Here is a 19,577-nt window from a genome sequence, read left to right as displayed (position 1 = left end):
GTTTTTTCCCGTTTTCTGAGTCGTCTGATATAGAACATAACTGAACACATCAATTTAGTTCTGACCGGCCCGACACATAAGTCAAAACAGAATCATTGAGGGGCCCATGATATCACTTTTAATCCTATTAGGATAAAAGGGAACATATAAACTTCGACTCATATGCTTGTACTAACTATTCATTGAATCATACACAACAACACGTTTTATAACATCGAGTTACCGATGCGTTTTCATACTATCAATGTACAACCAACTCATAGTCAACAACTCATATATCTAGGTTTGAAGACTTATATGATATTATCGTCTCACGATCACTCGTGATAAATTCCATGAAGTGATTCAAGTGAGCGCGGGTTGATCCAATACTCAAATCTTATTTCAGAAGTACTCATGAATGGTGTAGCAAACTGTTGCTATGTCTAACGCCTCAGACAATGTTACAAGCCAACTCATGACAGTCTTATTTCATACTTACTTCCAACGTATGATCGACTGTGGATAGTTTGAATAATCTTATTATTCGGGAAGTCAAACATGCAAAGTGAAACGCAAGAATAATACTAATCCTATATGGCCCCAAAACTTTTGAGTGTAAATAAAACACCTTTTATTTAATCACCATATTGATTACTCATAATTCATTGTATAATGTTTCGATTTATCAACTTAATACTAGAATTAAAACAATAGTTATCCCATGCTCCAAGCATGCACACTATGTTTACCTACGGTCCTTACTTTGTGAAATAGATCAATTGTAAACATTTCCAATGATACTTATTAAAAAATTTCACAATCCCAAATCCTTCATGTAAGTGTGAGAATACCAAGTTCTTGAAACTTACTGTAATCTGATTAGATTCTAAGCTTATATGAAGTGATCCTTTTGTAATGACTAGGTACAAGACGCCACAAAGACTTGACCAATGATATTACAAAACTTTCCACTGGAAATTGTTACAAGACAATTCCAAGGAAGTGAAGTCTCAAATTCAAAGTACATTCCTTTGAACATCCTTCTTTGCATAAAAGTTTGTAACTTACTCATATATTCTTGATATCCAACTCCCATTATGGAAACTTTTCCATAATTTCCATATGACTATCCATTCTTAACAGAATCCTATCTATTCAGAATTATATTAATATGGTCCATTCATTACTATACTACCAACTATCCATAAGCAACCAATCCTTAGCGAACCTTAGATTGTCCTTGACAGTTGTTTAACCACTTTAGTCAGATTTAGTTCTAGTCCTTTTTTCCTCTTAATGCCCCAGGCATTTGGAAAATTAGAACACATGAATATTATAGCATATGCAATCGACCCTATATCTGAAGCATATAAGACATGATACCTGATCAGTCTTTTGCTATAATATTTCTATATATAGAATTTCCAATATTGAAGAATTTCAACATGGTATTCATATAAATCCTTGACTAAATTTGATTAAAATCTCAATCTAAACTTTTAGAATTGAAATGAAGTATAAGTTCCTCTCCCTTAATTATAGCAAAACAACTTTTCAACCCTGCAACTTTGCAAATCGAAAACTTTGTTTTCTATAATTAATCTTGCAACACTTACCATAATAATTATGCTCCCACTAGCATAACAATTATTTCTTTAATGTCATAACACTTATGCTCCCACTAGCTTTGACATGTACTCAGAAATAGATGGACTTCTAGAAATCATTACTTGTTGATTTTCTTACCAAAGTTCAGATTTATGATACAAGATGCTTTGGTAAGACTTTATCTAGGCTTCTCAAACTCATACACCTTTCCTTAGATAGCTCATATGTGTGTCTAAACTATTTCATAACTCACAGCAACAAGTTTCAAATGTTTAGACCTTTTGCCATTTCTCACAATTCGAACTATGAAGAGGGATGCCGTAGTCATAATCGAATTTGAGAATGCAAATATCACAATTACTAACTCTTTAAAATCTACTTAGTGAAAGCGTTTCCTCACAATCATTTTCATGAATTGGAGAGAAACCTTATGACACTTAGATTTTATGGTGTATATGTTCCTATTCATGTGAATTTGTCATAACCATAATCATAAGACAGGCTAGTGACAAATCCAACCTCATATGGACTGAACTTGTTCAATCGTAATCTCTTGCCACCTGCTAGCTCAAGGGCCTACCATTGCTTCCAAGTTGTTATGTAAACAATTAAGAACTCATAGAACTCACATGCACAGTCAACTTTAACTGGAATGAGCACACAAACAAGAATATGTCAACACGATAGGTTATAAACCTCAAGTCGTGTGCTAGTGATAAACGATAGGTTTTATTCTTGATTAGTTCTTGAAACTTTTAAAGATCTTTAAGACTCCCACTAACCTCTTAAAATATAAGACTCTCTTTTTCAAGAAACATTACTTGACAAATAGATATTCAAGAGTTAGTGCGGTTTCTTATCAAGACAAACACTTCTCACAATTGGTCTTTGTTTTATCCAAAACATTACAACTTACCAATTTCAAATGTACAAGAGTAGAAAAAATTTTACTCTACATTTGCTGATATGTCACTCAATATACAATCTTGGAGTATGACTCTACGATTTAATTTTGGAACGAAGTATGATTCATCTTAATTGATTTAACCATTTCAATAATTCCTGATTCCTCTTCTTAGCCAAACAAATGCACTAAGGCGTCCTTAGAGGATCAAATTGTGATATGGTTTTCATAATCATTAAGATGATCATAAAACACTATATTCTAGTACTCTCCTATTTTTTCAGATTGGAGAAACTTTTATCTTTCTGCTGACTTTGATTCTTCTTATTCGTTCTGCTATACATTGAGACTTTTCAGTGACTTAGAATTATACTTAATCTCATAAGCATAACCATATTTACTAACTTTAGTAAACCATAACGAATAGTCTTATCGTTCTTTGTGGTGGACTTGGACCAGTGTACAACCAAGTATACCTGATCCCATTGTCCTTCTCTTGACTCACATATACATGTGAACAAGGAATTAGTCTTAATTTCCCAAAGATGAAAATTCTCATCCATCATACAATACAAGTTGCATGATTCCAAGTTTCTTTCCATTTGAAACTTGTGATGAGAATCTTTCCTTATTTGGTAAATTTTGACACTACCACAAATGAAAGAATCAAATCCATATTGCTAAAAATACAAACATCAATTTTCACATATGCCATTGCAAGGAAATATATAATAAGATAAAAAAAAATTCAAAATTTTATTAATTTATAAAAGGTGTGGAAAACTTTTCCTTACAATGCAATTACAAATGAAAACTATGCTATTACAAATTTCTAAGCAATATATCATAACTCCTAAGCAGCAGCTCAAAAATCCGATCATCGAACCATGCGATTGAAATCCATCTCTTCATGATCAGATTCAGCTTGCTCTTCCTTTAAGCATCCTTTCTTTTCTTAGATCCTACAAAACATCTAAATGTAATATTATCACATTATGTATTAAGAATCTACAAATAAGAACTTAATGGAGTTAGAAAGTGAACTTACCTGAAGTAGAAGCAAACTTTTTGATTTTTCCATCTCTTAGATCTCTCAAGTAGTGAGGGCAGCTTCGCAACAAGTGACCCTTCTCTTGGCAATAGAAACATATGGACTCTTTGGGAATGGTACACGAGACTATCTCAGACTTAGCCTTTCTCTTTACCATTTGGTCAATTGACTTGACCATAGCCGATCCATTTCCATTGGGAAGAGAAATTTTTTCTGGACTTCCAATATTACCATTTTCAAAGTCCATGGAAGGTTGAGGAGTAGATCTTCCAATCAAGTTTGCTTGACCATTGCGCCAAATCATTGTTGATTCAGCCACAATTACCAAATAGGTAAGATCGATAAGGGTCATGTCACGGTCTGTCATATAATAATCTTTAATGAACTCACTATATGACTCAGGAAGTGATTGAAGAACCCAGTCGACAACCAATTTCCTCGAGACAACGACACCCAATACTCTTAGCCTGTCAATATGTGACTTCATCTCCAAGACGTGAGTACATACTGACCTTCCATCTTGATGTTTCATTGCAAGTAGGGCTTGAGTGACCTTGAAATTTTCAAGTCTTTGAACTTGTGGGTTAGGGAGAATTATTGGAGGATGTGGAGGAAGTGAAGTTCCACTACAGTACGAAGAAGGGATTGATCTTTCACCTTGATCATCTTGTGGAATATCATCTTTATAAGGAAAGCTTTTTCCATAGGATTCGGGATTACCATAGTTATCTGAACTAGACATCTACAAGGGAGAAATTCAAGTTAGTTGATTTAAGTCCTTAATATAACACCCAAAACGAAATATTAAGGCTAGGACCCAACACAATATTTTACAATTGCGAAGAGGGATACCGTAATCCAATTGTAAAATATTTGAAGGTAGGTAAATGACGATTTACCAATTTCCATCATGAAAAACAAAATAAATTATTAAGTTTTAATTGGTTTGAAATTCCTAGATCTTTGAGATTCAATGGCATGTTTAAATCTCGATTGTGCCCTTCAAGTCTGTGACTGGGATACCGAGGATCACAAACAAGGAGTGCATAACCATGCAAATTATCTTGGTACACCAAATGTTACAAATCACCTAATCAATGTGTCGGTTAACCACACACGCTCCATTGATCTATGATTAACACCAAGTTACCCTTTGCCACACATTGTCAGTCCCAGATTAGTGTGTCGGTTAACCACACACGCTCCACTAACGACTTAACAAGGTGCAAAGTGTAATTTCATGGATTATCACCATTTCACATTTTCCTAAAGTAACTAAGATTGGGAATTTTAATAAAAGTTTAGTTACTTTATATTTTTATCATTATACTTTTAATGAGGGAGAATTAGTGTCCTATCCTACCCGTTCGGCTAACGACCCTCCACCAGTCAAGGAAACGGTGGGTGAGAGTGGACACCCATTAAACTGCCATTTTATAGGCAGTAACCTTATACCCCCTTATAGATCGGCTTCGTGAATGAGGCCTACTAACGGTAAGACCGACTTGTCTTACACACACACAGATATATATATATATATATATATATATATATATATATATATATATATATATATATATATATAAGTATTAACTTTTAATATTATAATAGTATAAGGGTTGAATTTTAACTTTTAAAACTCTAGGGTTTGGAATTAAAGTTTCATTAATGTAACTTTTCAAGTTCCAAAACTTGAGGGAAAGTTTTGTAACTTGTCAAGACTTTTTGAAATTCATAACTCATGGATTTTAAAGTTGCATAAATGAGACCTTTCCAATTCCATGACTTGAGGACAAGTTATGAACTTTTCATGACTCTTGGTATTTCATAACTTATGAAAATTAATGTTTCATGAATGGTGTGATTTTTCTCATTCCATAACTTGAGGACAAGTTATGGAACTATTCAAGAAACAATTATAAATCAAATTAACTAATCCAATTATGATAGGATGATCATTTACCAATTAGACCTAATTTGATTCATATTTCATGATAACTTCAAATCGTACAAATAACTAGTATTTCATAAAACAAGTAGTTATCTTGGAATTTGACAAATATCATGTTATTGGATGGGGATTAATATTACCATATCATTAAAAAACAATTTTATGAACCAAAAACAGTTTGTGGTAATGTTCCTAATCCAAAACAGGCCAAGAAACTCGAAATTCTGCAAACAGGCCCTTCAACTCGCCGAGTGCAAGAACTGACTCGCCAAGTTGCCTTGTTTACTGAGTGGACTCGTCGAGTCTGTTCATGTACTCGACGAGTTCACCAGTCAGAGGCAAAAATTTCGACTTTTCCAGCTATGAAAAACTAGTAAGCATCAAATATAATGGACAACAACCCTAGGATCTGATACCACTGTTGGGTTTTGAGCACTATAACACTTCCTAAGTGCACATGCAACCCTAAATGCTTTGGATCTATGTTTTCTCCAATTATACATGCATTCACAATTTTCCAAAGCATTCTCCTAACTAGCATACAAATTGTCAAATGAATAATACAACTAGTTAGATGACATACCTTTTAGAAGGACTTGTAGTTCTTGACCTTTGAAAGCTTGAGCACCTCAAGTGTGATGCCTCTAATGCTTCACAAACACCAATATACAAGAGGATGATTTAAGAGAATAATATATTTATCTCAAAGAGAAGAGGCAACCGATTTTGGTCTATGGAGGGTTCTATTTATAGTGTTGGACATGCTAGGGTTACACTTGGTAAACCCTAATAACCCATGACTTTCCACATTCTCATGCTCCATGGGTTTAACCTCCATGGACTATCCATGGATTAGTTTAGCCCATAATCATGGATCATTAGCCCACACTAAAAGAATGATTGATTTACATAATCAACCCCCATATATTTAATTAGTCTCTTTTGACCATAAAATTAATAAATTAAATCTTGATCAATACTAATTAAATAATTCCGTATTAATGTATTATACTTGTAATATATTAATAAACCATAAATAACCTTATTCTCAAAAATCATCCTATCAAATTGCACTGGTGAAGGCAGCCCAAAAGGACCATGCTACAATCGGGTCAAGTACATACCGGTTATAGTTATGGGCTTAAACACCAAATCCAACAGTTTGTGATATAAGGCTACCCTTGGTCATGTAGCAATCACTTTTAGCATTGGATTTGGTGATGTCAGGATTTGACGTATGGACCCGATCAGTTGGATTAGGAGGTCGTTAGATCCATAGTGGCAAGATAACTAATGGCAACTATTGACAAACGAGGATTTCGTTCGGAAGTCGTGTGGGGCGACTGTGTGGGAGTCTTTTGGCTCCGCAACCGGACCGAAACCCGGTATTTCAGATGAATGGCCAACGAATTAAGACCAGGGAGGTCTCGGTGGATTTTGGAAAGCAGCCAGGAGGCAACATACTATTCCAGGCAGTTCAGTGTTTCAGGCAGTTCAGTGTTTCGGGCAGTGTTGGTGTCTCGGGCAGTATTAGTCTTTTCGGTTTGTAAGTACGGACGGAGTAACTGATTGATTGGGAAGTGATAAGTCACTCGCAGTGGGATTAAATAATATCAGAGTGGTTGATATGACTCTGTTGCGCAGCTCTCGTCTGAGTCTAACCGTTGCAGGGATGAATCTTCTACTCGAAGGAATATCCGAGCCTTCTGTCAAGTATAATTGTTTAGCAGATGGTTATGGTTAGTGGCATCGCTCTCGTAGATTGCATCAAGGTGATCAGGTTTGTAAGTGTTATGGTTTTCCAGTTATTCGATGAGGCTTGGGCATGGCAACATTTCAGCGTAGGCGGTCTGTCGGAGAGACAGACCATTATAGGATCCAGATCTTGGAAATGCGGAAGTGGTTTTGCGGAAGTTTGTGATTTGATTTCTTCAGGATGGGAGTTCGTTTTAAGTTTCGGTGGTCTTCAGAAGGTTGCCTTACGCGCAGAATCATCGGTTGCGTTCCTCAGATCGTTTGTTTGGATATGGGTGTTAGTAAGGAGTGATTTCGAGGACAAAATCTAATTTAAGTGGGGGAGAGTTGTAACGCCCTGTTCCGAATCGCCTTCCTAATGCGGGATTGTGTCCTGAAGATAGGTTATCAAAAGGCTTAGGGCCTTTGGAAAAGAGAGGTCTAGACCCATTTAGGTACGGATAATGTAATTAAGGTGATTCGGGAGTTTGGGTCGTGTCTTGGAGCCAAGGGGAATATCGGTAAAGTGGCAGTTCGAGCTCTTTATGAATTTTGGATTTTTGTTCGGGATGTTTTGAGGTGAGGATAAGTTTTTAGATGTGTAGAGCTTCTCGACACCTTTCCTTGGATATAAAGAACGTCGAAAACGGAGTTGAAACGAAGAAGTTATGGCCGTTTGAAGTTGGAGTGGTTCTGATGCACCAAAACCCTTATTTTCGGGTATTTAAAGGTAATGGATGATTAGGGTTGCTTCTCCTCAGCCTCCTTCACCTCCAAGACCTCTGAGAAACCCTAGAATCGATCCTCTTGAGCCCTTGAGCCATTGTTGGTGGTATTGGTGTGTTATTGGTGTTTTGATTTCCTTGAAGAAGAAAAAGCTCTTGTGGCGGTTCCTTTTTGGCGAGATAAGCTCCTCCTTGTGGCACTTCTGAGCTTATAAGCCTCTGTAAGTCTCAACGATCCCACCTTTCTCTTCTAATCTTGCTAGATCTAGGTTATGGTTACCTTCTTTGCATGGGATCTTGGATTATCATGCATGAGATCCATAAAGTTGGCAACTTTATGGACCATTGAGTCATTTGATGTGTTAGAACCCTCAGATCTTGATTTTATGGAAGTTTTGGAGTCCAAGTTTGAGTCTTGGTCCTTTTTCCTTCATTTTGACCTAAGTTGGTGTTTGAGTCATGTATTAGACACACATGACGAAAAAGCTTTGATTTTTATGGCCCTTGGGGTCAAGGAAGACCCTCTAGACTGTCCCATGTTAATGCTTAATGGATTAGGAGCTTAATGCTCATTTTTGGTCAGATCTGAACTCACAACGTGAGGAATGAAGCCTCACGACGTGAGAACGTGTTTGAGGAAGTTTCTGGGCCAAAGTCACGACCTCACGACGTGAGCATCACCTGTGCAAGTTTTGGGCTCTTTGATTGTTGGCTAGCTTGGTATTGGACTTCTCCTTTAGTTTGGGCTCATAATGGACAAAGGATTTTAGAGTAATGGACTTCTGGTTGGGCTTGCCCTGATGGGCCTTGGATGGTGAATTGGGCCTTAATGGCCCCAATATAGTTAGGCCTTGAGTGAGCCCAATGGGCTTAGACTTTTGGGCCATCAGAAAATCATTGGTTCAGAAACGTAAATGGGCTTTTAGGAAAGGCCCATGTAAGTGTTTGGGCCCAATTTGGAAAATTGGGCCATTGATGGGTTTTTGTGGATTTGATAGTTTTGGGTCTTAGTTATGTATCTTGTTGGACTAGGAGTAAAATGATCATTTTACCCCAAGTATGGATTATGGATCATGGTTTGGGACCCAATTGCTAATTGGGTGATATTTTGGTATTGATAGCTCGAGGAGTTGCCAGGACAGCAGCTAAGGATTTCTTGCAGTGTGAGGTGAGTTACCTTCCAGTAGAAGTGGGTCGAAGGCACCAATGTCGGCTCACTAGTAGTTGTTTATAGTTGAGATGATTGTCTTCGTGATAATTGTGTGGTATGCCATTATCTGTTATGCTTTATGTGCTAGGTTGCTATGATATTATGTGATAGTGGTAGGAGGGGTGAAATAGTCCCTGGTTACCGGTTGAAAGAGACTGAAGGGGTAGATAGTACCCATATATGCCTAGCAGTATGTTTATGATATGTTATTATGTAGTAGTGGTAGGGGTGAAATAGTCCCCGTAACCGGTTGAGATAAACCAGAGGGTAGGTCGAGCACCCAGATATGCCTGACAGGGGTAGGTGGGACACCCCGGTATGTCTGACAGGGGTAGGTTGGGCACCCCGGTATGCCTAACAGGGGTAGGTTAAGCACCCCGGTATGCTCAGCAGGGTAGGTCGGGCACCCAGATATGCCTGACAGTATGTTTATTGTATGGTATGCGGTATGATGGGGGAACTCACAAAGCTTTGTGTTACGATTTTCAGTTTTGGTTTCAGGTACTTATTCTTCAAAAGGAAAGGAGCTGACATGATCGCAGCGCATCACACTATGATTTTCCGCATTATGAGATCCTTGGGAGTTGTACTCTGATATTACTTTTCTATGACATGTTTTGGTTATTTGACATACTGGTTTTGACTATGATAAGAGTTGGCACTATCAATGATTTTAGACTACTCTTTATAAATACCTAATTAAAAATGAAATTTTTGGTCTTGAATTTCTGGATGTTACACGTGCGGTTTACGTTTCTGACGTCTAGATCCGTCTAGATATGAGTGACATGGCGCAATGTAGGGAAGACACGTGGTAGCTCCCTTATGGAGCCACGTGCATAGAACGCGCGGTGCGGCACGTGACACACGCTCCAAAACCTTTTTTTAAATAGAAACCCTCGACACACCTACTATGCACATTTTTATAAGCTATTATTTCTCAAAATTCGAGCTTTTTTGCCTTCTGAGCGGTCACCAAATTTCTGACGATCCAACACTTCGCTTCAAGTATTCAATGCACAATTTACGGGTGAGTTCACGACCCCACATTTACATATTTTAAAATGTTTTACAGGGGGGGGATACATGCCACAATACTCGTTGTTTTTATAAAAATTACTAATTTTATAGTATTAGTGATATAACTATGCCTAGAACGCAAGGATATCATTGTACCTAGTAGATACTGTACCCAACTTTTAGAGATAATATTATGCCTAGTCATTATGCTGACTAAACTTTAGTGAAAACATTGTATCTAGTCGTTATGCTCACCAATTTTCTAGGAAACATTATACCTAGTCTCTATGCTATAATGTTTTGCGACGGTAGTGAACCGCTATTTTAAATTTGCGTTTATGAATATCAGTGGTGCTATTATTGGCGCTATTTACCGTGAACCCCATCAATTTTATAGCGACGCTACACCCAGTTTTACAAATTCATACACATTGTGCCATTTCAATAAAGAAAAAAACTGATTGTGAGCTATTTCAATATTAAATATGTATGTTTTTAATTCACCCACTACACTTTTTGTTTTAATAAGTTCAAATAATAAATCTAATTAATTACACACTACAAAGCAAAGTCATGACAACTTCTCTTTGTCATCTCTTTCTATACTTACAAACCACGAATGACTTGAGCTGCGAGGACAGTTTGATGCTTTTTAGTTTCCGTATTACTATATTAGAATATTATATATATGGTTTATGTTATGTTTTTATATGACTTTTTAAGATATTATATATATATATATATATATATATATATATATATATATATATATATATATATATATATATATATATATATAAATTTATAGTACCCTTTGTGAACAGTACTCTGTTCTGATTGGTAGTTTTTTTTTGTTTTTGATATTTTGTTGCTGGGTTTTATTTTGGTCAGAGTCATCATAAAGAATAGTTGAGTGTTATACTACGTGTATGTTCTTGTCCCACCTCGTACTCCTTCCAATAACAAACCGAAAACAGATGATCTACGATACGCCTTCTTTCCTCCACAGCCTCATCTCACTCGCTTGATACTTTTGTATATTTGGTCCCTCCACCACCTATTAACCTCACCGCCTCGATTCTCTTTCTTTCTACAACTTGTTAGCGGATAATATCTCCCATATTATGGGCATGTATCTTGTGATTACTCTGTATCTTTCAATTAGTTAGAATTGATTGGTTTACCTTAAATAGACCCGTAATTACCTCTCTGTATTTGTATATATATATATATATATATATATATATATATATATATATATATATATATATATATATATATAGCCGTTTGTATCTTGGGCACGACATTGAGAAATCAACATTCTCACATGGTATCAGACACCAGGGTGTGATCTCGATCAACCCTCCATCCTTTCTTTTCCTTCTTTTTTGATCCCTTGGTCTCTTCCATCATCACCATGGGCGACTCAGCCAACAAGGTTGATCCCAAAACCCAAACTCTTCATCCAGATTATACTGTCACAAACATCCAACACAAAGTTCGTTTACTCGACGACGTCAAAGTTTCTTACTCATCGTGGGTTAAACTTTTCATGCTTCACGCTAGAGGGTACGCTGTGATTAATCATATCGACGGTTCAAAGGAACCTACTGAAGCTACCCCTGAATACTCGTCTTGGGCGAAGATCGATGCGGTGGTTTTACAATGGATATACGGTACACTCACAGATGATCTTCTTGTCCGGGTATTGACTGAGGAATCTACCGCCTATGAGGCCTGGAAACGGGTAAATAAATTGTTTCTAAACAACAAAGGACCTCTCGCAGCCGCCCTTCAACATGAACTGACCAACCTTAAACTTGCTGCCATGCCATCTCTTGAGGCATATTGTCAACGCATCCGCGATTTGGTAGATCAGTTGGCTGCCGTGGACTGCCCTGTTAACGATACCCAACAGATTCTACACCTCGTTCATGGCCTACCGCGCGAGTATGACACCATCACAACTATCTTGAATCAAACTCTCCCGGCTTGGGAAGAGGCAGTCGAAGAACTCCAATCGGAGGCACGCCGCATCGCAGCCCGTGAACACGTCACACCTACACCTATTGTTGTTGCGGCCATGACTTCCCCACAACCCAACTCCCGCAATCATCAGCCTTCCTCCAACCGTAACACCCAGAACCGCCGCTCCAACAATAACTAGTCACGTCGTGATTCTGGAAGGAATGGCCGCCCCACCAATCGTGGTCAATATGGCCCACCTCAGCCCCAACATTCGTGGCCCAACAACCGTGCCCCAACTCACCCTACGCATCTCCCATATTATCCCTACTCCCCACAGTTTTCTCCTCCACCTTACTGGACACCTCCTCCATGCCCATATCTAACCCAAAATTGGGTCCAACCATGGGAACAAAGGCCCAAATCCAAGTATAACAATCATCCTACTGCCCAACCAGGAAGTCGCTCAGCCCAGGCTCATCTGACAGACGTGGATCCACTGGAACCAACATAACTTGCTGATGCAGTTCATGCTTTTTCAATGGAATCCGGTGATACGATTGATGAAAATTGGAATTTCGACACAGCCGCTACTTCTCATGTCACGAATAATCAAGGTAAACTCAACAACTTCTCCACTTATTGAACAATAACGTCAATAATTGTTGGAAATGGTAACAAAATTCCAGTTATGGGTTCATGATCTTCCATAATACACACACCCTCTAGACCACTCCACCTTAAATCTGTCCTTTTTAATCCTAAAATAATTAAAAACCTTATATCTGTGCGTCGATTCAATATTGATAATTACACTACCATTGAATTTGATCCCTTTGGATTTTCTGTGAAGGATTTCAAGGATGGCATGATCCTGAGTCGTCACAACAGTTCGGGTGACCTCTACCCACTCACTCCTAATGCTTCCGCCACCGCTTGCTTCGCGTCAACCAAAGAGTCTCCCGTTTGGCACAACCGACTTGGACACCCAGGTCAACCTGTCATGGAATTTCTTCGTTCAAAAAAGTTTATTTCTTGCAATAAAATAAATTCAGCATCTGTTTGTCATTCTTGTCAATTATCCAAACATAACCATTTACCGTTTTCGGATTCTTTAACTCGTACTTTAGTGCCGTTTGCCATTTTACATTCTGATCTATGGACATCACCTACTCTCAGTCATGCGGGTTATAAATACTATATGGTTTTAATGGATGATTTCACACAATACACGTGGGTTTATCCTTTAAAATTTAAATCTGAGACTTTCACTAAGTTTACTCACTTTCATCAGTATATTGCAACCCAATTTCAGATGCCAATCCAAGCATTCCAATGTGACATGGGAGGGGAATTCGATAATACCAACTTAAAAAATTTTGCAAATACAAATGGCATTCAATTTTGTTTTTCGTGCCCACACACATCTCAACAAAACGGCAAAGCGGAACATATGATTCGACGTCTAAATGAAATTATGTTCACATTACTCACCCATGCATATCTACCGTCCCCGTTTTGGGTTGAGGCTCTTCACACCGCCTCATATCTTCATAATATTCTTCCTACAAAACTCCATAAATTCCACACCCCCACATCCCTACTCTACCTTCGCCAACCATCCTACGAACACCTTCGCGTGTTCGGTTGCTTGTGTTATCCAAATACTTCATCCACTTGTCCCCACAAACTTTCCCACTGCTCCACCTCCTGTGTCTTTCTTGGCTACCCAGCCAACTATCGCAAGTACCGGTGTCTAGAAATCTCAACCGGAAAAACTATTTTTTCTAGACATGTCACTTTTGTTGAAACTCAATTTCCCTTTACCAACCCATCTAAACATGCACCCACTCATACGTTTCTCGACCCTTCTCCACTCATATTTACACAACCCACTTCCATGTCTAACCATGAGACACCTTCCACCATCCAACCTGACCCAATAAGCCCGCCCCACTTTCCTACCAGTCAACCACATGAACCCACCTTGCATACTACACGATCTCCTACTCAAAACCCATCAACCACAACAAACATCCCACATACTACTTCCCCGCCTTCACAATCTGAATACCACCCACCTACCCCACCACATCAGAATGAATCGAACAACCCCCCACCACCTCCCGTCACTACAACATCCACTCATCCCATGAAAATGTGGTCCTAGTCCGGGATTTTTAAACCATGTCAAACCTTGTCTCTTTTAACCAAAAATATCTCCCACTATCTCACCATTACCCAAATCACATCTCACCGCTCTCACTGACCCTAACTGGAAAAATGCCATGACCAATGAATATGAAGCCCTATTGTCAAATAATACGTGGGAACTTGTACCGAGACCTAAGGATGTTCCTATTATTCATTGCATGTGGTTATTCAAACATAAGTTCCATGCTGACGGTTCTTTGGAACGACACAAGGCACGACTTGTTGTTAATGGTAAGAGTCAAACTGTAGGCATTGACTGTGATGAAACTTTCAGTCCTGTGGTTAAGCCCACTACAATACGCACAGTCCTTAGCTTGGCAGTATCCAAGGCATGGCCCATTCACCAACTAGATGTCAAAAATGCATTCTTACATGGGCATCTGAAAGAGACCGTCTACATGTTTCAACCACCAGGATTCACTTCTTCCTCACACCTGAAATATGTGTGCAAGCTTAACAAATCTCTATATGGTTTGAAACAAGCCCCACAGGCATTGTATCAGCGTTTTGCAGGCTATCTTTCCAGATGTGGCTTCAAGAGTAGCATATGTGATGCTTCGTTATTTATATATCACAAGGGCGATCAAATGGCTTACTTACTCCTCTACGTGGACGATATAATACTCACAACATCTAGTGACTCTCTCTTACGAAACATCATCAAATCACTATCTGTTGAGTTTAACATGACCGATCTCGGTGATTTACACCATTTTCTTGGTATTGCTGTCCAGAAACAAAAGGGTGTACTTTTCTTGACACAATCCACATATGCAGCAGATATATTGTCACGTGCTAACATGTCCAATTGTAAGCCAGTTAACACCCCGGTTGAAATCGGATCCAAGCTCAGCGCTACTACAGGTGCCCCGTTCGCTGATGGGGCTTTCTATCGTCGCTTAGCCGGTGCATTGCAGTATCTCACCATCACTCGAGCGGACATATCCTATGCGGTTCAACAAAATTGTCTCTTCATGCATGCACCGCGTGAACCACACTTTCAGCTACTCAAACGGATCCTCAGGTATATTAAAGGTACTATCAATCAGGGTCTAATTATATCTCCCACCTCAACCACTAAACTTACGGCCTACTCAGATGCGGATTGGGGTGGGTGCCCCGATTCTCGTTGGTCCACCTCTGGCTACTGTGTATTCATGGGTGCAAACTTAATTTCTTGGTCCTCAAAGCGTCAACCCACGATTTCACGATCTAGTGCCGAAGCAGAATATAGAGGAGTATCCAACATTGTCGCAGAAATCAGTTGGATCAGAAACCTTCTACTCGAACTGCACATCCCTATTAGACATGTCACACTCATCTATTGTGATAACATCTCGGCCGTCTACGTTGCTGAAAATCCAGTGCAACATCAACGAACTAAACACGTTGAGCTGGATATACACTTTGTTCGAGAGAAGGTCCGCGTTGGCACTGTTAAAATCCTTCACGTTCCGGCAGATTATCAATATGCGGACATCTTCACCAAGGGGCTACCTAAACATTTGTTTCAACGTTTTCGATCCAGTTTATGCCTCCGCTCACCTACGACACAAACTGCGGGGGAATGTTAGCCAATAATATCTCCCATATTATTGGCATGTATCTTGTGATTACTATGTATCTTTCAATTAGTTAGAATTGATTGGTTTACCTTAGATAGACCCGTAATTACCTCTCTGTATTTGTATATATATTTAGCCGTTTGTATCTTGGGCACGACATTGAGAAATTAACATTCTCACACAACTTTCCTGCTCTTTCTGCTTCCACCTTCTCGCCTTTCTCTGAGGATCTAATCTCTTGTGAGATGGAGATAGCAGTGACCAATCCCCGGCGCATCGCATATGAGACACCCCCAACGCAGCACCATCGACATCCCTTCACCGCCACGTACCACCATCGTCGTCGAAGCCGGACGATCACAACAACTGATGTTCGAGTGCCGCCTTCTTTCTTCCTTCACAACTCCCGGAATAACCCTAAAGTGATGTCTACGTGTTATATTCGTTCTTGATCAGGTTTCTTATTATTATGACGGACTCTTGAAATACGATGTTGAAACAGATGGCTCAGTGGCGTATCTACCATATGTGAAGGTGGGTCCTAGGACCCACCTATTTTTTAAATAATAATGTAAGTAATATATAAGAAAAATAAGAAACTACCTTATAAATTTACTAGGACCTACCTTATATTCTTATACATTGACAAAAAAAATGTATCATAATGTATGAGTCTATATTTTTATTCCCATCTACCTTAAAATAGCTCAATGTTTTAGTCCATTTAAAATGCAATAACCAAATGGCCCAAATCCATTAAAATTATAAAAAAAATAAATAAATAAGGAAACGGAAACGACTAACGATGACAGCATATCCGCGTTCGACACTGCGACGTCTCCTCTAGGCTACGCACCTCGTCGGGTCCATTTGTAAGAACTTTATTGTAACTATTGAAATTACGTTTAAATGTTTTAATGCGTACGATTCGACCTGCACTAGTATCTTTTATTCTTATATTCTTTTCGTTCTAATTACATAATGAACCACGTGGTTTTTGGTTCTAGATTCGCTAGCTCTGTATAATTTATGTTGTATTCTTTTTTTGTAACATTTAGGGATCTTTTAGAAGATGGTGTCTCACCTCTTAGCTCCAGTCGTCTTCTGATAAAACGATGTTAAAGATGGTGTCAGTTGCCCACCAACTGTTCGATGAAATGGATGTTCTTACGGACAATGAAAGTGAAACCAGAAGGTAATAAGATATGTCTTTCTTCTATCTTTGTTACCTCGTATCTTCATTTTCAATTGAGCTTTAGCCAAAGTTGCAAAAATTAGTTATACCATACGCTCCTTTATGCATCCTTTTATATTATCTTCAAAATACAATTTAGTCTTTCCAAGTGAAATTGTCAAGAGACATTATTCATTACTCTCATCGTAAGTGATTTCCAGTTCTATAGAAAGTCATTTTGAGTTGAAAAAAGGTGACTCCCTCATATGAGACTACAGTTATTAGTGGATAATTAGATATAACTGAAAAGGTATTAACTAAATTAGCTTGCATCTGGTCATCTTAAATTTCTAATGTCTTGAAATTTGTTCTTCCTTATCAGTTGCATTTAAAGCTTTAAAATAATCATATTTGTTTTTTTTTCCTAATCGGCTGGGTTATTCAATTCTAATCTAATCACAACTTCACAATCTCGCAAGGTTGTCTTCCTCCCACCCTGACTCGAGTTTGGTGAAGGTCTTGAGAACATTCCATCAGAATTTGTTGGGAATGTGTATATATCTTTGATTTAAAGGAAGATTGTAGAAAATTTTCATGAGTTTTCTCTTTATATATTTTTTTGATGGTTTATTTAGATAATTTTTTAGGACAAGCTCTCAAAGAATACTCATATGCTCTTGCACCATTGCAAGATCAGGTCCTCATTACCTGTGATTGTGCGAAAACAGTACTCTATTGTGTAACAACTAAAAACAGAGATGTGTTGAGTATATTCAACAACATAATCTTAAAGATAATAAAATTACTTTGCACTATTTAATATGTTCTTCAAGTGTACTATGAATTTAACTTACGAAAAAGCAATAAACATAGTTAGTAAAACTGGTAAAGGTGATAATGTCGGTTCCTTTAGTAGTTGAACCATATCAACAAAGTGTAATCGTTCTCCAAGTGAATATGTTCCAAAGGGTATTTTAGTCAATCTTCCATATCATATTAACACATGCCATCACATATTTTTTTCTGGTGACAAATGCAATAAACGCCCAACCTTCGATCCATGATACCTTCAATGTTGTTATTTCTCATTTTCTTAAAATAATTCCTACCATGTATGAACGATGCAACACATCCTTAAAGGTAGTTTCCGTTGCTATTTATTCTTTTTTGGAGATTATGCAATTTCATCAATGTTCAACTGATACTTCACAGGCAATCTACACTGATGTGAAGAAAGCTTCAGCCCTAGCTGATGTTGCTGGTGAAGAAGTAACTGGAATAGGTTTTGCAGCTACATGTTCTCTTGGTTAGTTCACATTAACAGCCTGTTTTTTTACTCCTATTAAGTTCTATATGTATAAAATATTGTGTGGATAAATGATATTTGAGAAAAAATTAGTAAAAGTTATACTCACTTAAGAAGATTTTAATATCCAGCTTGATTATGTTATCCGGTTACTATGGATTCTGAAGGTCAAGCAGTTCCAGTTTCTTTGACTGGTGATACAAGAAGAAATGTAACGGTATATATGAATCATAGAACTGTAAAATAAGCTGAAAGAATAAATTTATGAGGTTCGCCTGTGTTGCAATATTGTGATGGTTCTATTTCTACTGAGATGCAACAATCAAAGGTATTTAACTAGCCACTAGTAATTTTATGCTTTCACGTAAGCAATCATTGTTCCATTACGTACATATTTATGTTTATTTTATAAATATCCATTTATACCTAACTATATGGAATTGCAAAATTTGATCTGATCTAGATTATTTGAAATGGGTCCATATGAGCAGGTTACTCACTTATGTTAAGCAAACAAAGGTAAGTTGGTCACAAGTCAAACTTATTTGATTTTTTCTCAACTAAACCCTTTATGTGATCTAATAATGTTCTTTGTTTCTCCTTTATAGGTCCAATGTTAATACCCCTTAATGGGTACTTATTAAGAAGGAAAAACATAATGTTAAACTCTGATATTGGGAATCTTCTCGACGACAACATTATCAACCTGAATTCAATGATCTATAGAACATTCAAAAGACCAAAGGGTAAAATTGGAAAAAATAAATTAAATTGTTGAAACTAAATGAATTAAATAGTGGATCACCACCTTCTCTTTTTGCTCCTTTTGGGTTGCTTAAAAGCTATATATTCGATTCTTTTATATATTTTATGGTTAAATTGGTTTTATTATTTTATAACTTTTGTGACATCTGCTTGTGGTGAAAATATTAATGAAATTAGTCATTTCATTTGGAAAAAAGTGTTGTCTTAAGTGTGATGGAATGGAATGGCTGATTGTTGAAAGAATGTGATTCCTTCCATTTTACTTGAATGCTTCTTCATGATTGTTTTATATTTGTGGTGTTTTAGCAATTATGAATTTTTTTTAATTGTACACAACATATTTTCCGGTAGGCCTTGAGAAAAAAACCGATCACGCGATTCTTTACTAGTTAATTCTATATAA

General features: G+C 37.6%; 1 long non-coding RNA gene across 1 annotated transcript; it reads left to right on the top strand.

The window, feature by feature from the left end:
- The first annotated feature begins 16,100 nt into the window (after positions 1-16,100).
- LOC145117179 (uncharacterized) lies at positions 16,101-19,223 on the top strand. The gene is made up of 6 exons (XR_013712537.1): positions 16,101-16,801; positions 16,988-17,124; positions 18,316-18,409; positions 18,541-18,737; positions 18,873-18,928; positions 19,018-19,223. It is a non-coding gene; the product is annotated as an uncharacterized LOC145117179 (long non-coding RNA).
- The last annotated feature ends 354 nt before the right edge of the window (positions 19,224-19,577 follow it).

This window comes from Lactuca virosa, chromosome 5 (assembly GCF_052849685.1).
Source record: "Lactuca virosa cultivar CGN04683 chromosome 5, Lactuca_virosa_CGN04683_v6, whole genome shotgun sequence".
In the NCBI taxonomy this organism is placed as follows: Eukaryota; Viridiplantae; Streptophyta; class Magnoliopsida; order Asterales; family Asteraceae; genus Lactuca; species Lactuca virosa.
This window is presented reverse-complemented; position numbering and strand designations above follow the sequence as displayed.